The sequence below is a fragment of the Daphnia magna genome, linkage group LG3, assembly GCF_020631705.1.
Source record: "Daphnia magna isolate NIES linkage group LG3, ASM2063170v1.1, whole genome shotgun sequence".
NCBI lineage: Eukaryota > Metazoa > Arthropoda > Branchiopoda > Diplostraca > Daphniidae > Daphnia > Daphnia magna.
The window spans coordinates 4,419,085-4,442,583 of NC_059184.1; the positions used below are offsets into that span (position 1 = coordinate 4,419,085).

The 23,499-nt window shown below is 40.4% G+C and overlaps 3 long non-coding RNA genes across 3 annotated transcripts; 2 read left to right on the forward strand and 1 right to left on the reverse strand.

Annotated features, from left to right (window-relative positions):
- Positions 1-4,359: 4,359 nt before the first annotated feature.
- Positions 4,360-4,905, reverse strand: LOC116918799. The gene is made up of 2 exons (XR_004391659.2): positions 4,533-4,905; positions 4,360-4,469 (listed from the first exon to the last, which is right to left on the reverse strand). It is a non-coding gene; the product is annotated as an uncharacterized LOC116918799 (long non-coding RNA).
- A 4,553-nt stretch (positions 4,906-9,458) lies between these two features.
- LOC116918798 lies at positions 9,459-14,432 on the forward strand. Its single transcript, XR_006644136.1, has 4 exons — positions 9,459-9,782; positions 9,908-10,047; positions 10,100-10,418; positions 10,491-14,432. It is a non-coding gene; the product is annotated as an uncharacterized LOC116918798 (long non-coding RNA).
- Positions 14,433-14,662: 230 nt separating this feature from the next.
- Positions 14,663-15,544, forward strand: LOC116918495. Its single transcript, XR_004391540.2, has 3 exons — positions 14,663-14,941; positions 15,006-15,074; positions 15,268-15,544. It is a non-coding gene; the product is annotated as an uncharacterized LOC116918495 (long non-coding RNA).
- The last annotated feature ends 7,955 nt before the right edge of the window (positions 15,545-23,499 follow it).

Consider the following 23,499-nt stretch of genomic DNA (forward strand, 5'->3'; position numbering starts at 1 on the left):
TAGATTGTTCGTCCCCATTCTGAATTTATCTGCGCAAATAGTTTTTTGAATTGGCAAGGGCACGTTCTTTAAAATATATATATTTTTTTATTTCATACCTTGGTGATGGCCATCTGTTTCGATTCATGGCCGGCGTATTTCTTTCCGAAATACTCCCGTTTCATTTGCATCGTGCGCGTGTGACGTTCACTGTTGGTCGTCGTTCATCCATCCCGTTCATCATCGTTAATAACGACTCTCTTGAGACACGGTGCATTCCACCGGCCAGCAAAAAGACGTAAAGGCCATTAAGTTCGAGGTAAAGCAGAAGTTTTGCTTGTTTTTGTCCCCCTTTTTCTTGAAACTTAGCCGCCATTTGTGTCGTCCTGTCGCGTCGTTCGTAAGAGGCAAGTGATTTATATCGAGAGAGACAGACGGATGAAACGATAGCGTCCATGTTTGATAATAACAAACAACAATAATAAAAGAAAACAAAAATAATAGAGGAATCATCTTTTTATTTGTTTCTTTTGTCCTGTCGTTTATTTTTTTTTTTTTTTGAGTTCGGGATAAAATGCCGCCATCATTTTTTCCAATCTCGACTTGTTGTGTGTGTTTTTGAAAATGTTCAAATTACGAAGGTTTCTGAGTTGTGCAAGTTTGTGGTGAAAACGATAATAATATTAGAAAAGAGATTTTAAAAAAGTAAAGGAAAAAAAAGAGGACCAACACTCGCCATGGGCGACGTGTGTCCAACGGACATGGGACAAGTGTCCGGTTACAAAACTAACCGGCAAGCAGCAAAAAGAAATAAATTGAAAACAGCGAAAATCTTCTGCAGTTTATTTTCCCTTTCGAATTCCCCCTTTTTTTTTCTTCCCTCGTTGGCAGAATGGGAAGTGACACTTTCCCCTATTAAAAAACAAAAAAAATGTGGCGAGATAGAAACGACACAGTTCCGCTGCCCTGTGCTGCTGATTCCTTCCCCCCCCCACATGTAAAATTCCTACTCCGCATGGCACTGATCCGCTTTTGACCTCTTATCCGCTTTTGCCCTTTTCCTTCGTCTTCATTTCACTTGCTGATGATGACCTGGCTTCAACTTGTCCTTTTGCTTTGTCTCGCCTGTCCATCAGATGTGGTTCGAGGTGGCAAACAGTTGTTACTAAAAGAAGAGAGGAGAAAACCGGATCTGCGGCATTCATTTGTTTGTTCCGTCTGTGATATTCACTGATGTTTCGAACCGCTTTTTTTTTTTTCCCTTCATATTTGCGTCCATCTTCCCACTGTGTATAGTCGAGGAGATACACAGCGGGTTGGGTGTCGTTTCTTTAGCGGTCAGCGGCTTTCAAACGGTTCCCAGCATTTGACAATGTGTGTACTATGGTAATCAAGTTACGCGCAGGATATCAAGGCATAGTCAACAAGTGGTGGGTTTCATTCAATTTTGTACCACCATGTCAAGTACAACAACAGGAAAGAGTTCACACCAGCTCCGTGCAGTGCAACAACATTATCTGTGATGAGAATCTGCGGGTACCGATTATTCATTGTTTAAAAAAAAACATCATCTCTCCTTTCTTTTTTTTTTTCGAATAACATTAACGGCTAATCTGAAAAGTATTGAATTAAAAAAAAAAAGTATTTTATTTTTTTTACGTTATTGTTTGTGCGTTAATAGGTGCCCACGGTTATACGAAGGTAAATCACATAACCTCGAATGGTTAACGAAGGGTGAAGAAAATGGAAAATATCCCAGAAAATATAATCAATAGGAATAACCTATTACTGCACGTAAAGTCAGCTATGGTATATGTGCGTATGCTGTTTAGATATTGGTTTAATAAATCACTGCCGTGGTTGTATATAATATACCCAAAAATCCCATCACTGAAAGGTGCTGCAGTTGTAAATCAGTTCTTTCCTTTTTAATTTTTTTTTCTTTCTTTCTTTCTATGTGTGAGAAAAGAAAAGTTCGCCCTCTTCCTTTTTATTTATTTATTTTTCACATCTTGGAGAGGTGGCAAAACAGCGATGGCGGCGGGAGCAAAACACATAGGGACCACCCGGGGCGTACCATTTCGAACATGGGAGATCTACTGTTTCTTTCCTTCTTCTTTTTTTTTGCTTTGTTTTATCTCGGGGTGTATACGTAATCGAAAAAACGGTAAACATCCCCTCATATATTTTATCTTTATGCCTTTTTTTTTTTTTTTCAATTTTAGAACGCCCAATGAGAGGTAAGAGCGAGAGGAAAAACACGTTCGTTAGGTATTCTACCGTGTATATTTTAATAATAATGGAAAGCTGTACGTGTTGCTATATGGTTGATTGTAATCTCGCTGGCCATGGTGAAAGCCCCAAAGGTTAGGTCACATGTGATTACAATGCCGCCTGATTGATTAGGACGGAGAAAGGTGAGTCGATTGCGTGACGTAATAACACGAAAAGATAAGATCTTGTAATTTTTGTTTAGTTTTTTTTGTGAAATTTGATTGGATCGCATCCTTAAATTTCACTGGCCACTATCTTGTTGCTATATAACACCCACCGTATGACATTACATAAGGCATTTATTATGTGCGCAACATCTACCAGCACATATCTATTGTAGTTATCGTTGTTTGTTATGTTCACCTCCGTTCACACTTTGTTTTTGATCTGCGGAAAACTTGACACTAGGCCAATAACAACAAAACTATTTAATAAGAGATAAACGTGCCCAAGGCCTGAAGAAAGAAGAGAAAATGAAACATAAAATAAGAACAAACAAAAAACAAGAAGACAAGTTTGGTGATGACCGAGCGTGATTCGAATATTCAAACAGCCACTTCTTTTTCGTTTTCGGAGCCCCCACTTCGTAATCTTTATCCCTGCTTTTCTTGTAGCGTCTTTGGGCCTTCTCTTCTCACGTGTAAACCTCTTCTCGTTTTATAGTTATTTTTTTTTTTTAATATAGGAATCTCGTGTGGCTTTATTCAAATGTCGAACTCGGTCGAAAGGAACCCGGTCATTTTCAAATTTTTTATTCCTCCTTTCTTTCCCGTCCTTTTTTAGATATCCAATGAAACATTTTGTGTAAAACGTTCACACACACACACACACACAAAAAAAAAAGCTTTCAGAATCGTTAAAACAAAAGAGTTTACATGGGCGTAAGATAATTTGTGTTGGCAGAAAACACACAGACACACAAATGATTTTAATTTACAAAAAATACCAAGATTTTCAATTCTTTCTTGTTGAGCTTTGTCGCGACCATGTCTACGTGGCAGTCCGCCTGAATACGCATTACATCAAGATTTCTATTCCCGATATTGCGGTTCCACTGCCAACTGGATCGATCATCCAATAGCAATTGAGATCGTGCGAACGAGACCAACTTATGACGAGAAATGCTCAATTCAAATTGGTGAACGTTGCAACGAGTTTCGTATATCCAATCGCTACAAAGCTCGATCTGGTAGACAAAACTATTGTTCGATTCTAAAGGAGAAGAGGATGAAATAAGGAACACAAAATAGAGGACAGATCATATAGCTTAACCGAAGGCAACAGATATATAGAGGACGAGCGATGAATCTCTAGCATATAGTATAGTTACGCGCAGCAGTCAGTCTTGTTTTTGTTTGTTGATATTTGTCTGTTGCGTCGCTCGCCATTTATCAACGAGAGAGAAAGGAGGCGAACGTGAGGTCGGGGCGGCCTCATTTGCATTTTCCAGGCTATGAGAAGGCAGCACAGCACCCAAAAACAACTATCGAAAAGGTAAAAAAAGAAACGAAAAGGGAGAGAGAAGGGCCACACAGCGAACGTGAGGATCACTGATTATTATGCCCGTAGCGTCGCGCGGACTGGCTGGCAAAGATGGCGGCTCCTAACAAGGAGCTCTGGGTGCCACCATCAACAACAACCACCTACTTTTTTCTTTTCTTTTTTTTTTTTTTTGTTACCTGTAACGCCGTTGTCTTTCCCATGTGCACTGTCCATACCCCTCCACTCAAATGCACCCAACCATCTACCCTATATGTATGTTTAGTTTGGATCGGCTCTCCGCCTCTTCTCCGACTCTCTCATCTTTTTCGAACTAACTATACACGGCCAGAGATAAGAGGAACGAACGAACGTTGTGTTTTTGTTTTATTTTTTTCCCGACCTTTTTTTTCATTCTTTCCCATCGTTTGGTGTGACGTGTAAAGGCATTTTTCTTTTCAAAGATGGAAGAGAGAAAAGAAAAAAATTATACTAAAACGGAATAGAATGGAAGGTCGTTGTTGTTTTCTATCCTCCGCATCTCGACTTGTTTTTGTTTTTTTAATATTACATTTGGGTCGTTTCATATTTCTTATTTTATTTATATATATTTTTTTTTCCATTTTCTTTCTTTTCTCGTGTCTCGCCTCCAGCAGCAAATCAAGAAGTGGCCTGGACTGCCCAGGCCGTAATATTTTGGGGGGTTCCAGAACGACGTTAACTTGCCATCAGCAGAGCTAAGGAAAATATAGAAAGAAAAACACAACAACACATGCAAAAGAAAACTAACAGTTTCGTACCTTCATTCCATTCTCGTTCGTCTCACTCCGCAACAGCAAAGTATATAGAAAGAAACCAACAACAAAAAATACGTAGACCACGTCCACAGTTTTTTTAAAATACATCCTTACGCTCACACCGGGCGTATAATAATAGCTACGGAATAACAACGAAGGAGGTGGGTTCACGAGAAAGCGCCGAAAAAAACTGATTTAAATTTTCAATCGTTTTCGACCGAATAGCTTTAGAGACGCAGTCGGCGATAACTTTTCAGGTGTGAAGACTATATGCCGAGTCAAGGCTTATATTCTCAACCTTTTTGTTTATACAGCACATTCTGATGTATATTTATGGATTTTTCTTTCTTTCTTTCTTTCTTTATAAGGGCAGCATTATTATTTTGGTGGGTTTTATTCTTAGACAATAAACGAGAGCATATACATTTTGGAGGGGGGGGGGTTTCAATTTACTTTCCAAAGTGGGCAGGTCAATGGCCTTATTTGTCTGCCACACAACAATTTCCCTACGCACGTTATCTATGCATATAGATTCTTGTCTCTAGTCACAAGTCATGGCTTCAAATGAGGTAAAATAAAAAGAAAATTCTAATCTGGAAAATCAGCAATAGGCCTCATTAAAGGCCGACTATAACTGAACAAACGAACGGCCCGAAAAAGGGGGGGACGGGCGGAGATCATCGTGACTATAGTTTCGTGCCGGCAACGACGACAAACAACCTAAATCAAATTTATATTTGTATATTTTATTCGTCTATGACATAAGGGCTTGTAATGCTTGCACGGCGTTTTATTGCTGCTCCTCCTCCTTCCCAGTGAATCACGACGTCATACATAGGACGCAGCAACTGCCGGAGAAGGTAAAAGGCAGAGAGAAAGATGGGACAAGCAGACCGTGGGAGAAAACGATGGCTAAGTGTGTTTGTTGGAGAAACCATAAGAAATCAGCAATCGTTATAACCTATAAGACCCCAAGACGACTAGAGTTAGTCCCGCTTTCATCACGCGGGACTGTGTGTTGTTATTTGTGCGGAGACGACACGCCTCAGCCACCAAACTTGGCCTCGTTTGCTATTTCAAAGTTTTGACCCGACCAGAGAGCGGGGAAGGACTTTGACTAATTACACGGACGCTTTGCGCTTATTGGTTCTTTTGTTTTTCTCTTGTCTTTTGTTATGCGGGTCTCTCTTTGCTTCTGGGAAGGTTAGGAAGAAGAAAAACAAAAAAAAGCAGTGGCGATGGATATAGACAACAGCAACTAGCAAAACACGATGGCGAAATAGACGGAGGGAAGCGTTGACCAAATGAATTGACCTGCATTCTTTTGTTCTTGACGGAACGACGCCGTTGCTCTGATCCAGCTGGAATGGCCGTGTCTCTGTGACGTCGGGTGACGGCCGTCATTTATGGTCATTTTGGGACATTTAGATATACAAATCGTTCAGCAAAGTCTGGAGGTTTTCTTGATTGCCTTTCAGGCACGAAATGATTTCACAACTCAAAAAGGCAAATGCCCGAAATCCTGCAGGATATCGAAGGTTATACATTCGCTTTTGTTTGCCTTTTCTATCCCTCAAAGCGTTTTTTTTTTTTTTTTTTAATAACACGATTCATTGACTTGCAGATATTCAAGTATGGGACGTTCCATAACACCTGCTCAAGGATTTTGCTTTGGTTGTTTATTTATTCCTTTTTAAATGCTGCCCTCATCATGACTAAGGCCCTTGTGTAATTTTCTTACCGTACGTTGCTGGGGTTCGAGTCTCTAAAATATCATCTCGTTTCACTCTTTTTTTTTTTTTCAAATATTTTTGCTGGAGAATTGAAAATGACGCGCGTTGTGGTATGCATTTTGCGGCGCCCCGTCTTCTTTTGTATGTACGTTAGCGAGTTGGAGAATTGGCGTCAGTTGTTCCATTTTCTTTTCATTTTTTTTTTTTACCTGGAATAATGACTGCATAAATGTAGGTGGACGATGGTGAAACATGGCGGCTCGCCCATCGGTTCGCTAGCCTTTGAAAAGAGCCAGAAACTGCGGGGGTATATACCCACGTATATATATGTATATATATATATACCTATTACATAAGCCATATATCTGCTGTAAATATCCAAGCAATTCCAATGAATTTCGAATGCGAGGCGCTTCGTTTCAAACGTGTAACAGACAGGTAAAAAAACAAAAAACAGGCGTTATTTAATGAAACGGGAGGCAAAGTGATTATCCTATAAGGACAAGTACCCGCAAGGCGCCAAAAGAAAAAATCTCCACTACGCCCAATAACTACCAACTGCGAAAATGGGAAAAGATATTCAAAAAAAAAAGAATTTTTAAAAATAGACGGGCCCGTAACCATTATTTGGTCTAGACCATATAGTTTACGGCACAAACCAAACAAAGGGAGAAGTGAAATCACATTGCATCAAACAATAACGAGACAGTCCACATTGTTACGAATGGCTAACCATCAACAAACACATGGCCGTAATGAGTTGCGACTTGGTCCAACCACACCCTCTGACCCCGAAGAGTGGCAAAGAAAAATAAGACCAAAATGGCCTGTGTTTCGGTGAGCGAATTGATGGAGGAATATATTTTGTTTTTGTTCCCCCTTTCATTTTTAATGATTGTGTTTATTAGATCAAACCGACCACCCATTGTGATAGCCCTGCCCAAAAAGACCATTCGATTGCCGTATGGTAATCAGATGGAACGGCCGTGCGGATCGTCTGCCATATTGCAAGTCCTATGTAATTATAATCGTTTGATGGATGGGGGCTGAGGGAGAATCCACTTCTTTGCCGCCTTTGAAGGACGAGTATATAAGAAAGATGATTTCAAATAAGACAAACTATTGCATCGTCTGTCCATCATTTCCAATCGGATCAAATTCCAGCTCGTTTTTTGTGTGTTGTTTTGTTTAACAAGGATGGGGTAGGCGTCACCATGACCTACCCGACCGTGTCCTCCCCCTGGAATAAAACTCGCCACTTTCATGCCAAATAATCGTAGTACAGTCATCAATATGAATAACATTATGATGTGTACTACCTCGCAGACAGTATCGGGGGAGTGCATAATACGTTGCCTTGTTGGCAATGATTGAAAGGGACCGCACACGCAAATTCACGCAGACCTCAGGTGATTTCGTGCATTTCGAATTTGTCCTATTTTTATTTTTCTTTGTTTCTTCTCCGATTTTTTTCTTGTTGATTTTTAGTTGATTTTTTTTTTGTCTTTCTTTCTTGGGTTTTTCCTTTCTTATTTTCACAAGATATCGCCCTTCTTTGATTTTCTTGCCGATATGCTGTCCGACGTATCGCGGGCCGTTAAAATTACGCGCACGCTCGCTCCCCACTCGTTGCTGCCTAATGGATATTCCATCATATTAAGAGCGAACGGCAATCTCGTTAATAATGCACCTGGCTCACGATGTCTGCTCGATTTTCGTTCCTCCATGTTCGGTGAACGGACAGTGACAGTCCCGCGTGACTAGGACCAGTCGTCGTGCGCTCGCTCCTCTGAGGAATGCGTTTTCTTTTCTTTTCCTTTTTGAGGTGGAAGGGGGGGTTAAAGAAACAGAAACAAACACAACTGCTCCTGCAGCACATGTTCGGCCTTGTAAATGGTAGCTAAAAGGCCGGTTATACGAGGAGGAGAATGAAACATTGGGAAAACAAAAGGAAAAAAAAACAACTGAGTAACAAAGAGGCAGAGGTATCTAAGCTAGACGGAACGATGAAAGCAACAGAAATATAAAAAGAATGTTTGTTTTCTTTGTTTTTTTGAATTTTATTATTACCCGTTTTAAGTATATGCACTAGTTGAAATCCTAAAACTATGTGGCTGAACTGTGACTGACTTGGCTGTGGCTAATGAATCAAGCGTGGCGACAGATGGACTTTTGCCTCTGCATTTAAACAGCCACACAAACCCCCACCCCCAGTCCCGAAGTCATCGACATTTTCTTGGTTTTTCTTTTTTTTTTGTGTGTGTGTGTTTTTCTCTCTCTTTTTCCATATAGAACCTCTGACGACAGAAACCACCATTTTCTGTTGTCGTACACATTGGAAGAAAAAAAAATTTCTGGATTTTTCTGCTTGCCGGTCTTTCACAAAAAACGAACACGATCGGGTCGCGTGCTGATGAGTCTCCAAGACCAAATGATGGGGAAGGAAAAAGAAAAAGAAACTAAACAAGAAAACACACGTGACGTTCTGGTTCGTAGAATCTCATCGTCAATCAAGTGCAACCCTTATGTTAATGTCCTTGGAATTATTATTTATCGTGGGGTTGTTATTGCTCCTATGGTGGCAATGGTTTGGACTTCATGCGGGGGTCATCATCACGAACAATTTGAGCGACGCAAACAACGAAAGCAACGCAGCAATTTTTTATTTGTTTCATTGCCACCTTAATTTGAAGCGATGCGGATCAGACCGGTTGGATTGCGCCATTGGTCATTAGCGTATTGGACATATACAGTCACGTAACGCAGAACCAATCCGAAATAACCGTTAAGGAAAATAGCCAGTGTGTGTGTGTGTGTTTAACTCGGGTGATGATTGCGAATGAACACATGAAGATGTGGCTCATCAACTGGAAATTTAAATTTTTCGAGTGCATCCGAGCGTGAAATTATCTCGTATGACATAATCAGCAGCTTTATATGGCGACTAGCCAACTTCAATTGGACACACACTCGAGTTTGATTGCTTGAGAAGAGACGGCCGAGGAGAGCGAAAGAGAGCTATGAATATAACAGCTAGGGCAGCAGCGCATTATATAGGATTAAAGGAAGATGAGCGAAGTGAGGAGACAGATAGTCAAAAGGACCAGACACTGGCCGGCGCCTACAGAACGACGCACTTGAAATCATCGTCGTCAGTATACGTCATCTGTTATGTGTGTGTCTGTATTCATTTTTTTTCTCTCTCTCTCTCTCTTTCTCCCTATTTTTAGGTGAAGTACGCGCGTGCGCTCACTTCGCCGGAGCTCGTATAGTTCCTCTGCGATCTCCGAAGAAACTCACAAAAACCCTCCCCTACTCGTCCAGTTGTATACTATGTAGATTTCTCGCCCTTTCTTTATCTCCTTTGCCAGCATCTTAAAGCTTTGAAAAAATATAAAATAAAAGCCCTTTCTTAAGCTGCACTGCTGTTGAATCACTCCCCCCTCTTCGGTTGATGCCTGTTGGCTGTGGTCGCCAACACTAAATCAATCGCTGAGGGATGCGCGTATTAGGCATCTTAGTAAGAGGGACATCCATATTATTCTCTCTGACTTTCTTTTGTTTCTTCTAGACGGACAATGACAAGAAAACAAAACATCGTTTAAAAAAAAATCGTTTTAATTATGTTTTTTTATTCTTTTAAAGTGGTGTACGTGAGTTGGGGAAGGAGGGGGGATAAAACAATCGGCAAAGAAGCCGAGAGTGGACAGTGATTAAGAATTCAACAGTCGGCGGCGAATGGATAAAAACAAGGACATCAGCGACACGGACGGCCAATATAGAAGGTGTGTGTTTTTTTCTAACCTTTTTATATTTTATTTTATTTTATTTTTTTAGGACGACGTTATAGACGACAGCGCACAAGATTCAACGAGACGATTTCCAAAATCGGACGGGCCATCTGACACAAGTATCTTGGCCAAATGGCTTTTGTGCCCGTTTTTATTTCTCTGTTTATACTTCAACTATCGACGCGTGTGTACAAAGTAGGTACGCAAACACACAAGATCGTCCTCTCCCTTGTGTCCACACAGCAAAGGAAATAAACGATAACAAGAAGAAAACGGTCATCGCAGAAAAAGGAGTTTCAAATTTCTAGGTCGATAGAGAGTCGACAAAAGTCTCAAAACATTTTCTTCTTCTTCTTCTTCTACTCGTACGTCTTCTGGATGACCTCTATTTTATTTTATATACTGTATATATCTTTTATTTTTATTTTTTTCATTAGATTATTTTATTGTAGCGATGGCGCTCTCTCTTTTTCTTTGCTAGTCGCTTTTGTCGAAGTTGCTGTGCGCATTCCCGCGTGTTGTTTTTCGTAATCGAGCGAGACGGCAACGGCTTTTTAGTGTCGCGCAACCGACTCACGAACCTCGCCGGCTCGACGATGTCCCGAACTATAGGAATCTTTCAGCCACAAAAAAATAAAATAAAATAATGGCGATGTTAGATTCGTATAAGGTTGACTATATTACAAAAGAGTCTGAAGAAACAGCGCCATTAGGTTTGCCATTTCAAGTCACGTCGCTCTTTTGCCGTTGTCGCCAACGAATTAAGGGGACGGCCGTATTTTCAAATTCTATTGGTTAAAGCGAATGAAAATATATGTACAAAGTGTTGGGGTCCAGCAACTTCGATACCGGGCTGTATATGACCCATCAATAAAGACGAAGATGGGACGAACAAGAGAAATAGGAGACGGATACGGCGCTTAGCTGGACGTCTGACGGGACTGACGACCGTTGCTGTTTTGAATGTTTGAATTGCTGCCAATGTCTTTTTTTTTTGTGTGATCAGTTGTGTACGTTTTCTTCTTTCATTTCTGTCCTGCACACAATCGAAAAAGGAAAAACAAATATCCGCGTTTAGTGGATGGTGTTGCCCTTTTACAGGCCAAAAGATGAATTCAATTCCTTTTGGTATAGCAAAAACAGAAAACGGACTGAAAGCGCTTTGGTGTTCTACTGTGGCAAGAAATAACAGAAATACATTAGAGGGAGGGGGTTGAAAAACAGAAGGAAATAAATAGGAGGATCGGAGGACGATGAGAAATGGCCGGTGCGTGCTGCGAAGAGATGCCTGGAAAAAAAAACCCAAAATTGATGCTGGGAACTGGCTGTTGGACGTCTGTTTCTTTTCACCTCGTCTTTTGACTTTCTACAGAAAATTCTTCTTCGTGTGTTCTTCTTTTTGCCCCTTTTCTTGTTTTATTATTATTGAAAAAATAAAATTTTTTCTTTCCAAACGTTGGGCTGTTCTTCCTCTTCCCCACTCGAATGGCCTTTTCTCTCTGATGTCGACGGCAAAGTTCTTTCGCTTGTGTAACCAACTCTACACACAGTCTTCGAAATAATGTGTCGCTTGAGGGCTGGCCACCCTTTTTTTTACGCGACTGCCATGAATATATATTTCCTCGTTTTCTCCTGTTCTCGTTCTCTTGATTCATTTTTATCTCTTTTCCACCGTCTGCTAATTCGTTCGCAGCAGCCGCGCTTACAGAAGCACCGGCACACACCACTGTTGCCACACACACACACACAGCATTTACAATGTTTGACGGCCAAGAGAATACCTGACCCAAAGGTCTTCCAACAGAAACCCTTATACATTTTGGTTTTGTTTTTTATTATTTTCTTCTGTCTAAAGCCGCCAGCCCGCCCGGACCGGTCGGATGAACGATCCTCATCTTGTCAGTCTTTTGTCTATTATTCACCTCTTATTTTATTTTTATTTTTTTGTGTGTGTAAATTTTGTTGTTTTATTTTCTCTCTTTCCCTCTCCTGCAGCTCATCAAATTATTTCTATGAATAACGTACCAAAAAAAAAATAAATAAATAAGGCCTCGCCGTTGCTTATAATGAAGGTGCCCCATCAGTTTCTTTTCCATTTGGAAACTTTTTACGGCCGTTTTTATGGCTGCTTTTCATTCATCTCACGGCCGAGCGCAGAGCCATATGCTGATTTCCAGCAGGCATCGGTAATTAGGAGCAACCACACAAGGCAGCGTAAAAAGACAGGAACAACGAAGGTACAACAATCGCTAACCACCTTGATTTTTTCTGCCCAAATTCTTTATTTTTTCCTGGATTTTCTTTTTTGCAACCTGCCCCAAAAGAAAATTAAAACCATAAATTAAATAAATACACATCACATATGCCGACGATGGTTGCGTGTTTCATTATTTTATACGCGCTATCGTAAAAAAAAAAACTGTAGAAAATTATAAAGGGAACAAGACGAAGGCCAAACAGCTGAGGCTGCGCTGCAAAGCGCAAATGTTTCACGACATATCGTAGCTCTTCCTCCTTTTTTTTTTCTTTTTTTTTTGTCCATGTGATGCGCATAGTTTTTTGTGACCTACAAGGATATATTTGAAGTTTTCTTGGCATCTGTCAACGCCAAATGCACAACTGCTAATCTGCAAAGCAACGGAAAAATTGAGGGAACAGTTGGCTCCTGAATGGCGGAGACAAAATAGACTAATATAATATGCAAGAAGACATAGCCTTGTGTGTCTACGTGTTTACTTTGCTGCCCCCCTCTTTTATTTTGTTGTTTTGCAGTTTGCACGAGCGCAGCCGGAGATGCAACAGCTGATCGATTTGCCAAAATATAACCGACGACGTTTTCGCCTCCATCTCCCCCTGGCGTCAGTGACATTTTTATTGTTGTTACTTTTTGTGGCGTGTTATCTTTTTTGTGTGTGTGTTTTGTTTCTTTAAGACTCTTGGACGACTTTTCTCTATGCTTGACGAGTAGCCGTTGTTCGCCAATTTGTTGAAGGGGCACCCCCTTGACGTGTTGGTCCATTTCGGTGGTTGGGTTACCGCACCAAAAAATCTCCCTGCAGTGGCTGGACAACATCCACGTCGAAGAAGCAGCGCGCACATGAGTGGCAATTTGTCAGTGTGTTGACATTCGCCAGACAAAACACACACTGTGCTGCGCATAGACGTGAAAGAGAGAGAGAAGACACACTAGCCGAGATGTAGTAGTTTAACAGCCGCTAAAGAAAGTTCGCCGGCTCACGTCATTTGGTTTGCATTTGGTCAATTTTCGGATTTTCCTATTTTCTTTGACCTTTCTCTTGGTATTCGTATTTTTCTGTTTTGAAAGCTGCTGGGGGCTCCGGCACCTGTGTCCGTGTGTCCAGACTTCTTTTATCTTCGTATTTCCATAGAATAGAAAACGACATGATGGGGGGAGAGAGAGAGGAAAACAAAAGACATATGCTGGATTTGCTTAGTCACTTGGGTCGTTCTCATTTGGCTCTTTTTTCTTGTTCCCAATTCTTTGTTGTCTCTCTTATGTCTCTTGTTGTCCACCTTTTGAAACATTCTCAAACAATATTCTTTGGCTTCTTTGTTATACCTTTTCTTATTTTTTTTTGTTTTTTGTTTTTATTACATCGAAATTTCTTTGAACAAACAAATAACACGGCCAATTCAAACATAACAGGCTGCGTGACGCAATTAAAAAATTCATTTCATCCTCGTATTATTTCTTTGACTCTGATATTTTCGTACAGATGAGTGAACAATAGCCAAGTAAATTTTGTTAGTTTTTTGTTGTTTTTTTTTTAAAAGAGTTTTCTGTTTAAACAATTGGACTTTGGTCTGTCTCCAGGCGAACGTCATTAATCGACATTTGAATACAATGGGTGAATCGTGAATTAGTTTGCTTTTCTTTTTTTTTGTTATTCCAATTCTTTTAATACGACATCATTCCACCTTTTTAAAAAATGCTTAACTAATTCCTAGTAGCCACTCGTCTCGCGAGTTTATCTTCTCTCTTCGAAATAATAATAATAATAATAATAAAAAGGAATCTACATGAGAAAAAGCGTTTGGCATTTGGATTAGTGAGCAGTTCAGTCGGAGTTCAGTGACCGGCCCGTTTGGAATCCGAAAATGCCAGATACAAGTAGTGCGTTACATAGACTACATTTTTGTCCTATTCCTCTCTGACTTTTTAATGTATTATTCACTGGTTGAAGAATCCATCCCTTTTGAAAAACAGTCGATGAAAAAAACCCAGAAAAAAAAAAAAAAGGTTTTCAAATAATTTAGTGAATTTGCATATGCAGTTTATCTCTCACCTGTGCTTATTCTTGACTAAACATTCTCGTTCTTGCCTCAGAAACGCGGGTTCGTGATCAAACTCTACGATACTAACACCAATTCAATATAAAAATGGATTTGAAATGATTTCTTGCTAAAAACAACAATAAAAAAAAATCTAATCCATCGCGTAATACAACTATACTATCTGACAATGGAAGTAGCCATTTGGCAAAAATATTTATCTCGATAATAGATGCGAGTGAAAGGGGGGGGGGTTCCTGAGCTCTTAAGCGCATCAGACAGTCACCGTCGCTCGTGCGCTTTTTGTTTTCCCCCCAATCGTATCTCCATGAACGATCTAGTGGGGAGAGCCAGTTTTTTTTAAAAACAAACTGGTGTGGTGTGTACGTTCGTGTGTACGACACACCGCAGTGCATTTAAACAGTGTATAGAAGTAGATGGTTTATTCTAGTCGAGTTTCCCAACAGGAAAAGTGAGCGTGAGTCAACAAACTAGCGGTCGCACGCCGGTTTTTTTTCCCCCCCTCTCTAACAAAAAAAACCTTCTTGCTGTGTGTGTGATTATTGTTTAACATTTCCTCAATGTCCATTTGGCGGTGCGTGTACATAAAATCTATATACGCAGTCACGGAATGCCTTAATCTTTTTGCTCGTTAACAGGGCTGATTGGAGTGCCTTGCCAGTCACAAATCAGGAAAAAAAGAAAAAAAAACGCACACTGACGGACAGGTTTGTTTTTTTTTTTTTGTGTGTGTTTTTTGGCGACAAGGCGAGTGACAAGGAGCTCTTTGAAAGCCATCAACCGCGCCCTTTGTCTGCCCGTGTGTTGTTGCCCGTTTTGACCTTCATTATAATATCGCCCGCATAAATTATAATCTTAACTCATGGTCGTTCCTATTGTCTTTGATTCCTTTTGGAATAGTTCCCTTTGGTGAGCATTAACAAAAGAAAACGGTGGCCAGCAGTGGCTATAACACAGGTCAATAAGCCAGCACGTCATCTTCGAAAATCACAAACCGTCTAGAATTTCCAGAAGGCAGAAGGCAAAGACAACAATAGAAAACAACCAGCCGAAATAAGAGAAGACAAAACAAAACAAAACAAAACAAAAAAACAGTGGGAAATAAAAAATAAAAAATGAAATTCAATAGGCTAAAGTTGACTATTTCCTAATACACCAATGACGATGGACTTGGAAATGTTTAGTTTTCCATCTTGTTTTTTCCTATCACATTTTCTGTCGCCAATTCGTCGCCACTACCCATTTTCTTGACGTGAAAAAAAAAAAAATCAAAGGAGTAAATTATTTTAAGCTACTAGTCAATTTTCAAGGGATGCGGACGTTACACGGGGCCGCGGGAGAATTAAAAAAAAGGAACAAAAGACACGGCAAAACGAAGGAGAGTCATCCGCAATGGTGCGCACTCTCTCGATGGCCCTTTTCTTTTTTTTATCGGCCAAGCCGAGGACAACCATCCGCACGCAACGGTTGATTTGCTTCTCGTTATTTCCGACTTTGTGTTATCGCATCCCCATGGATGGGTCGTACACGCCAAAGCACTTTAGCCCGCTTTTCTCCCGTCTTGTCCACCGCGTCCTTGTCTCCTTTTCTTTTTTGTGATTCGAACGGGAAAGGCAAAGAAAGGGATGACCGGCTAAAACGCGAGTCACCACTCTGTCGACGTGATGGAGCACTACAACCAAACAAATATCACAATCTCTATACAGCTGAGCAGAAGAAAAATCTGTACCCGATTTCACCAATATTCCCGAAAAGAACTGTTTGTTTTTCAGAGGCTGAATGCCATACATGTGATTATCGCTTTGCGAATTATGCAAAATTCAGGATATGCATATACGAGCGGCTCTAAATGAAGGGAGGGTTTGAAATTTCTAACATGTCTCGGGCTGGCCGCTTGGGGTGTGCGATAAAGATGTACAGGAAGGAGAAGCGGCCGTCGGTGTATTTATACAGTACCCACCAAACTATTAGGAAAACCCCCTTTTTTAAAAAAATTTTTAAAAAAAAAATTTTTTAAAAAAAAAAAAATATACTATTGAGACCGCTTGGGCTAGATTTTTTTTCTTTTTTTCCGTGAGTAGATCTAATGATGATCTACATTTTTTATACACATACTGTAATAAACATTTCTTATACGTACTGTAAATATACCGTGAGGGGTGGAGACGGCGTTGCTCTGTCGCTCTACTTCCTCTCTGAACTTTTTCTTCGGTCTGTTTTGGCCGGCAAAAACTCTTTCAACTGACGGCTAACAATAAACAAATTACGGCCCATCAGCGCAGCAGCAGACTCCCCTCACCATCCGTGTAAGACAATCCTTCATGTCTGCGCCCATCGCGTCTGCTGTCTGTAGACCACCCGATAATTCTCCCACCGGAGGGATGCAACCCAAATGTTCTTTATTTTTCTTTAACAATCAAACGCAATCGCCTTCCTTTCCTTCTTTTTTTTTTTGCTTGCCGTTTTTCTTAAACAAGCACGACGCGCCATTTTGAAATTCCTTTGCATGTTGCGGAGGACGAAAATTTAAAAGAAAAAAAAAAAAACCAAAAAAAAGGAGAGAAAGATTTATTGCTGCATACGAGTGACTGGAATGAGTTTGGAATTCCATCGATTAATCAGCCCAGCGCAGCAGAAGATGATGATAGTTTTTAGTTGGTTTATATGCAATTGTTGTTGCTTTTTTTTGTGTGTGTGTTGATGTTGTTGCGTTTTGTTATTTTTTTGTTGGTTTTGAAAAGAAAAAAAAAAGCAGGATGTACAAAACTATACCCGCACAAACATCTGTAGGAATGATGAAAAATGTAATTAAAAATCGATCGTACCACTTTCACAATGTTTGTTGATGACGGACTTGTGCTGGAGGGACGTTCCGCTTAAAAAAAATAATTATAATAAAAAATCTTCTTTTATTCTTATGGTATAACTGTTGATGGTAAACAAAAGTCTGTGCCGTGCCACCGTTACGCGTCAGCATCATCGTCGCTGATGAGGTATATACAAAGTCACGAACGCAATCGACGAAAGCTTGAACATCGTAGCCTAAATAAAAACCTGCTCACTATAGAGTTTTGTTTGTGCATGCGTGTGTATATGTTTCAGAACTCGGGAAAAAAAAAAAAAAGAATAAGACAGGAAGACCGCGGGAGTAGGGAGTTATCCTCCAATTTCCCCCTTTTGATTTGTTCCTTTTAATAAGTAAAGACAATACAAAAAACAAACAGTTCGACTGAAAGAAAAACTGAAGAGGGGAAAAAAAAAGGGTTGTTGGTTCAGATCTAACCATGTTCTATATGCTGTCCGCCCGCCAGACATTTTTATATAACAACCCGCAAATAACAAACAACGCGTAGGCCACGACTTGATGGCTTAGGAAATAAGGCTAGCACGTCGCCCTTCTGGCGCCTCATCGTCGTGATAGATTTCGAACGAGAAGCGAAAATAATCAAAGTTATTTGCTTATGCTCTTCTTCTTCCATATGTAACCGTAAAAACCTTCACCATTCAGATTATTATTTTCTTTTTTTATTTTTCTCGTTCAAAGTCATTTCGTTTGCCTCGCATGATTCACTTGGCTTCCTTGGGTGTGGTTGTTTTGTCACACAAATTTATCTTTATTGTTATTGTTATGATTATTGTTGTTGTGGTTAACTGAGCTGGATTTCTAGGTGGGGCGGACAGTCCCCGAACGAATCGGATGCCATCTATCGGGCGTGAAAAAGGTAAACGCGGGAGTAGCGTGATTCCCGCAGAAAAATAACAAAACAAAAACAAGGTCGACTGATGAGCGGTGCGTTTTGCTTGTGACACGAAGGAAAAAGTTATGCGACCTCCTTTTGAATATGTTCCAGCTTTTCAAAATAAAAAAAACTATATTACGCAAATGTTGCATTCGTTTTCATAGATTATTTTCCGAGTTATTCCAGTAACCGATGCATATAGTGAAATCCCCGATGATAATACTAGTTGATAAAAAAGGGGCGTGTCTGGATGATATAAAGTGGGAAGAAAAAAACTGATGTTTTCCTTTCTTTAATTCTTTTTTCTGGTTTCGTTTGAAATCTTCCGTGTCGGTTCTGGCGTTTCTCGGTCCGATGGAGCGTCAGACGCCGGTAAACAACGTTAAAGCGCACACACATCCATCGGCTCGTCTTTTCGTGTGGCAATCCCCCCTTCAATTTCCCTCCGTTTTGTGGGGAAAGGGGGGAAAAAAAGGCTGCCTAAAAATAAACAGCGTCGGCGTCGCACAGCTCTCTCCTAGATGGCCTGTAGGAGGAGAACACGTCCAGCTTTTTTTTTTGAATAGCAGAATGCAAAGGCCGACAAGGCACGTAATATTCTACTGTAATTTACGGTCAAGTTGAATCCAGCGACCGGAGAAAACGTTTTCCCTAAACATTTGCGATCATTTTGACCACGTTCCTTTTCCTTTTTGCGTAACGCGCAAACATTCGGTACACTGACTAAGCAATAAGCGGATCCGCATGGGATGCCGGCTTGTTTGAAACGGGCAGGATTAATTCTGGACAACGAGCCGCCCGAACCTAATGCCAAAATTTATTTGATTTAGCTTTTGTAATAGGGCAGTCAGCAAAATACCCAACGAGCTTTTCCGCCTACCCATATTTTATGTGACGATGGTTTGACTGCATTCAAATATGAAATGTCGACAAGACGGACAGAGGGACGCCAGACAAAAAACAAAACAAAAAAATAAATAAATAAATACTTCATCAGATGCATCCACGTAAAAATGTTGTGGTATGGCCCAATCGCTGTGGTATGGCATTGGGTGTTTCTCCGGACTAGGGAAAGCGGAGAATGCCAACAATTTTTCTCTAGACTCGTTTCTATTTGAATAAGAAGAAAAAGCCGGGGAAGAATAAAAAAGAATAGAAGAACAGGAAAATATTTATAATATCGACGCTATTTTCAACCGATAGACGAAAAAGCAAAGGTATTTATAAGGAAGTTTCGAATTACTAGAGATTCTTATTTTTGTTTGTATAGACTTTTATCAGTTCTATCGGCAAAACTAGTAGAATCTGTTCTTTTGCTTGCGTGTGCTCCTTTCGCATTCCTCGACGGAGCATCAAACGATCCAGTTTTGGATATTTCCTTCTTTCTTTCTCTTCCCGAAAAATTCTTTAGACATCAAGAGTGCAACAACCAACAGTGAAAATAATAACGTTTTCTCTTCTCTCTTTTGAGTGTCGGCCTGGATTCGAAGAGTAAACCAGGCAGTTTGAAGAGAGAGAGAGAGAGGCGGAAAAGTTCAAGCCAAAATTTTCACCATATGAATGGATGAACGTCGAGACGGCGCCGTATCGAATGACACACTAGAGAGTCAAGAAAATGCGCAAGACATTTTGGAAAGTGTATAAGCTCTGGTGCATCCATCGCTGACACACGGATCCATCATGTGCTATAGATACACACACTCGGTCTATGTATATAAATATATTTATATACACATGCCCTGTATAAGTGTGTGTACAAACATGTACGCACCGACACACAGAGTGAAAAGCAAATAAAAAAAACAAAACAAAACGTTGGCCTTCCAGCGGATGGAGCGGAGGTACACACACGAAGATGGATTTGACTGTACGGCATCAGCAGCCAAACACAAGCAAGGCCAAATGATTAATGTAACATGGCCCGTGTGATAAATCGACGAGGAACAAAGGGTGACGTAGAGCTATAGCGAAGATTGTTTATGTCAATGCTTAACGCAGTTCGTGTATATACCTTGGAGCTTATAGTTATACTACATCGGATCCACCGTGTTCCACGAAGCCACTATTATTTATAGTCATCCGAATTTTCGCAATGTATTTATTCGCCTCTGTCTATTCTTGTTTGATTCCAGACTATTATTAACAGCTCTTTGTTATTATTATTAGAAACTTGGTGTCTGTCGTCGTGGGGGTTGAAAGCCCTATAAGTTATACGGCATGTTGGCAACAGCCAAAAGGGCTGGAACTATATAAAGTTGAAAGATTAGATGAACTGTATAAAGAAGATGTGGAGGAAACGCTGGAGAAAAAGTCCACTGGAATAATAACGAACGTGTGAGGGTTATCTCATATGTAGAGCCTATTTTTTTCTTTTTGTTCTTGTGTGTGTGGCTGCTTTTCAAATACAGACGTACAGTAAAGAGCAGAGGTTATAGATCTGTCCATTGGAAGGGGAAGAAATGCAACCCGATCTTTACGTTTTCGACGCCCGATAGTTTCTTCTGTGTGGGCTATTCTCCTTACAAAAATAAAAACAGGATTTATTTATTCGTATATGGCAGGGCATAGTACGATCTTTACGACTGACGACTCACTATATAGACACTTGTTTTCAATTTTTATATCTCTCCGTTGTTTTTTGTGTCCGAACGAAGAGTGACAGGGCAATTTTCCGTTTGTAATAAGGTAAGACTTGTCTAAATAGCAGCAATCTCACTGGGCTGTGTAGTTCTACCGGCAGCTTGACGTTTGTTGATGCTAACCGAAGCAAATGGAGCAACAAAAACCAACTCGGACTCCATATAGTCTGCCTTTGGAGATACATTTTTAGACCCCATCGCCCCCTCCTGATATACAGTCGACTGCTTTCCTCCTAAATCCACCGAGAGGAGAATTAGATCAATTCAATTAGCCAACAAACGAATTCAACTTCAACTTGCGCAAATAAACCCTGGCTATATAGTCTAGTTTTTAATGGTTGATATGTATAGGTGTTGGTGGAGACGGAGCTACGGGGAAACTGCGGACTGTATTGCTGAATTGTTGACGTCTTGTCGGAGAGCAGCGACGCTTTCCGTTGTTTACACGCAGGCGAAGACAGCGGGGATTCTCTTACACGTGACGCGCACATCTACAGCCGACAGCTCTTTCCCTTATACAGCCGCGTTGTGGTTCTTCCGTGGGGTGCAGTTTGTTACGAGAGCTGTGGTTATATCCCATACGCCTTTTCCTCTACTCCTCCGATGGATAACGGACTGCACACATGTTTTGGTGCGCTGCTTTTCTTGACGTGTCTGTAGGCAAAAGCGAACGGGGACTTGCACCAGTTTTCTGCCTCCTTCCCTCAACTCGTTTGTTTATTGTTTCATGGCCAGCGCTTTATAACGTCCCTAGTCTTTTTTTTTGCTTATTATTATATACCTTCTAAACCCTCCTTTTTTTTCTCTCTCTCTCTCTTTCTCTTCTGTCTTATATGAACTGGATGTCCTTGTTTATTCCAGCGCCCGGTGTATACAACATCTTTTTTTTTTTCTTCTTCTTCCCTTCTGGCTTTTTCGTTTTTGAAACAAAATCGTCTTCCTTTCATTCTACCTCCTGCTCCTCTTTTTTTTTTTCTCGTGTAGGTTTTGTATGTTCGCCCCGTTTCCTTCTTACGATGTTGCGTGTTTATAGCACAGCCACCCACCTTGCAAGTTTCCCAGCGCAGCGTGTAGTATGTGTACTAGAGCAGAGCAAAAGTTGTGTGTATCTACATAGTCGGCTTGCTGAGCTTGTCTAATAAATAGAGAAACCCTTTTGGTTGCCTTAAATTTCGTTACAACATAAATGGCGTGTGAATTGACAAACACAGCCTGTAGCTGATAAGTTGCGCAAGTCAAGTGTCCATCCAGAGCTCAGCCGACCTCGGTGGCATTAGCACGTCATCGGCATGATGGAAGTCATATAATCTAAAGATGATTATTATTTGACTCTTTGACCTAATTTTCTGCCAGAGTGCTTCAAGAGAAATCATTAAAATGTATACCAGTCGTTTTTTTTTTTTAATAATGCAGAATCGCCATCCTGATGGAAAAAGACTCTTGAGAATGTCATTGTTAACCTTGGCAGATTGCAATGATACATGGAGACAAAAGAGGAAAGCGGATAGACGGATCTTTTATTTATTTATTTATTCTTTTTTATTGAATGACGAATGTAAAAAGCTTTGGCACTGGCTTCGTGTTCTATCGGTGAATCCCATCGGAATGTTTAGTGAATGGGCCGTGGGGAAGGAACAACGACGTACAATTGCACATGAGAACGGGTTTATTTTTTTCTCCCATTTTTTTTTTTTTTCCTCACAGTTTTGTTAAAGATGAAAGGCATTTCTTATGTATTCCAACATGTTGCTGTATGTGATTAATCCATCATCTCTTTGAATTGTGTGTATACACTGTGATCAGGTTGTGGTGCTGGGCTATAATCTCAAAAGGAGAAAACGAAATATTTATGTAGAGCAGGATTTGAACGAGAGAGTCGAAAGAATTGAAGAAGACGAAAAACTGGAGCCTTAGATAGCAGAAGAACACGCGCTTTGCCAGCACAAGCCAACCTAGAACGAATGGATTGTTCAACTGATTAGAGAGCCGATTTTTATCTTAACTAGAACTGACAGCCACAATTCTTTAAGAATAGTAGAACTGAAGTGAACACACACAGCACGAGAGAGCGACGAAATTAAAAAAATATACTATTTTAAAAGAAGAGCAAAGAGTTTAAGAAAAAGCATAAAATTAAGCAAACTGAAGCCTGCTCCCTGTGTGTAATCCGTTGTAAAAGAAAACCAAGAGCAGTGACTATTGCGTCAGCTGGACGGGTCAGCAGTCTCTGTCCGTCTGTTTATTCAATCTGAAAGGAAAAAGTCAAGCAAATGTCAGGGCAAATAGGAAAGCAAATCAAAATGAAGTGCTGCATGACGGGCAAACGGGACGCGTACAAGTAGAAGAACCGTATGATCCAGGACAAAAAAAAGGGACTGACCGAAAACGACACGTTCAAACTGAGAAAATGACTTGGCAGTTCTCAACGATTCACAGAGAAGAGCTGGAAAAAGAAAACATTTTTTTTTTTGTAACAGAAAAAAATCATAGACCTGCTTTGCATACGATTTCACATCCATGACCAATATACGCCTAAGAACCCTTGTAGGTATGTTTAGAGTAAATTTAACAGTTGGCCATCCACGTCTTTGATCAACAAGCAAAAGCTTCTTTTGTACTGCTTGTATGGTAAACGGAGAGAAATGTTTAGCGTATGACTCCAAGAACTTCTTCGACTGTCATTGCTAAGCAAAATCTATAAATGAATATGCATATCAGTGTTCTTAGAAGACAAACAATGCCTCCCCTATTGG